The following is a 2,500-nucleotide window of genomic DNA, read 5'->3' as shown; positions in this document are numbered from 1 at the left end:
GAGTAGCAAACTATATTGCGGGGGTTGCAGTTAGGCAACACTACACTAATTTAACGCGTCGTATGACAATTACAGAGCAGGTTAAGGCCCAACGTGTGTTGGGTTAAGGCCCAACGTGTGTTGGGTTAAGGCCCAACGTGTGTTGGGTTAAGGCCCAACGTGTGTTGGGTTAAGGCCCAACGTGTGTTGGGTTAAGGCCCAACGTGTGTTGGGTTAAGGCCCAACGTGTGTTGGGTTAAGGCCCAACGTGTGTTGGGTTAAGGCCCAACGTGTGTTGGGTTAAGGCCCAACGTGTGTTGGGTTAAGGCCCAACGTGTGTTGGGTTAAGGCCCAACGTGTGTTGGGTTAAGGCCCAACGTGTGTTGGGTTACAGCGCAATATGGGTTACGTTAAGGTACGATATAGGTTAGGTTAAGGTACGATATAGGTTAGGTTAAGGTACGATATAGGTTAGGTTAAGGTACGATATAGGTTAGGTTAAGGTACGATATAGGTTAGGTTAAGGTACGATATAGGTTAGGTTAAGGCGGAACGTGGGTTAGGTTACGGCGCAACGTGGGTTAGGTTACGGCGCAACGTGGGTTAGGTTACGGCGCAACGTGGGTTAGGTTAAGGCGCAACGTGGGTTAGGTTAAGGCGCAACGTGGGTTAGGTTAAGGCGCAACGTGGGTTAGGTTAAGGCGCAACGTGGGTTAGGTTAAGGCGCAACGTAGGTTAGGTTAAGGCGCAACATAGGTTAGGTTAAGGCGCAACATAGGTTAGGTTAAGGCGCAACATAGGTTAGGTTAAGGCGCAACATAGGTTAGGTTAAGGCGCAACATAGGTTAGGTTAAGGCGCAACATAGGTTAGGTTAAGGCGCAACATAGGTTAGGTTAAGGCGCAACATAGGTTAGGTTAAGGCGCAACATAGGTTAGGTTAAGGCGCAACATAGGTTAGGTTAAGGCGCAACATAGGTTAGGTTAAGGCGCAACATAGGTTAGGTTAAGGCGCAACATAGGTTAGGTTAAGGCGCAACATAGGTTAGGTTAAGGCGCAACATAGGTTAGGTTAAGGCGCAACATAGGTTAGGTTAAGGCGCAACATAGGTTAGGTTAAGGCGCAACATAGGTTAGGTTAAGGCGCAACATAGGTTAGGTTAAGGCGCAACATAGGTTAGGTTAAGGCGCAACATAGGTTAGGTTAAGGCGCAACATAGGTTAGGTTAAGGCGCAACATAGGTTAGGTTAAGGCGCAACATAGGTTAGGTTAAGGCGCAACATAGGTTAGGTTAAGGCGCAACATAGGTTAGGTTAAGGCGCAACATAGGTTAGGTTAAGGCGCAACATAGGTTAGGTTAAGGCGCAACATAGGTTAGGTTAAGGCGCAACATAGGTTAGGTTAAGGCGCAACATAGGTTAGGTTAAGGCGCAACATAGGTTAGGTTAAGGCGCAACATAGGTTAGGTTAAGGCGCAACATAGGTTAGGTTAAGGCGCAACATAGGTTAGGTTAAGGCGCAACATAGGTTAGGTTAAGGCGCAACATAGGTTAGGTTAAGGCGCAACATAGGTTAGGTTAAGGCGCAACATAGGTTAGGTTAAGGCGCAACATAGGTTAGGTTAAGGCGCAACATAGGTTAGGTTAAGGCGCAACATAGGTTAGGTTAAGGCGCAACATAGGTTAGGTTAAGGCGCAACATAGGTTAGGTTAAGGCGCAACATAGGTTAGGTTAAGGCGCAACATAGGTTAGGTTAAGGCGCAACATAGGTTAGGTTAAGGCGCAACATAGGTTAGGTTAAGGCGCAACATAGGTTAGGTTAAGGCGCAACATAGGTTAGGTTAAGGCGCAACATAGGTTAGGTTAAGGCGCAACATAGGTTAGGTTAAGGCGCAACATAGGTTAGGTTAAGGCGCAACATAGGTTAGGTTAAGGCGCAACATAGGTTAGGTTAAGGCGCAACATAGGTTAGGTTAAGGCGCAACATAGGTTAGGTTAAGGCGCAACATAGGTTAGGTTAAGGCGCAACATAGGTTAGGTTAAGGCGCAACATAGGTTAGGTTAAGGCGCAACATAGGTTAGGTTAAGGCGCAATATAGGTTAGGTTAAGGCGCAATATAGGTTAGGTTAAGTTACAATAGAGGTTAGGTTAAGGTACAATATAGGTTAGGTTAAGGTACAATATAGGTTAGGTTAAGGTACAATATAGGTTAGGTTAAGGTACAGTATAGTTTAGGTTAAGGTACACATTGTTGTAAGGAAAGGTGTAATGGGGGGGGGGGGGGCGGCGGCCGGTCGGTTTGTTGATTGTGATTATAGTAAGTGGATGCCTGCGGCATCATCTGATTTGCCACGTCAGGATGCACCTTTGGCTCATGACAGGCGGCGCTCTCATTCGATGCTTGTGGCAGACCTGTGTCTTTCATTCCTGCCATTGTTTGTGTGCTGTGAGAGGAGGCAGTATTGTGATGTTGGGTGCACCCCTGTGTAGGACATGTGTGGGTGTTGGTGGCTTGGCTGAG

The sequence above is a fragment of the Schistocerca serialis genome, unplaced genomic scaffold, assembly GCF_023864345.2.
Source record: "Schistocerca serialis cubense isolate TAMUIC-IGC-003099 unplaced genomic scaffold, iqSchSeri2.2 HiC_scaffold_975, whole genome shotgun sequence".
NCBI lineage: Eukaryota > Metazoa > Arthropoda > Insecta > Orthoptera > Acrididae > Schistocerca > Schistocerca serialis.
This window is presented reverse-complemented; position numbering follows the sequence as displayed.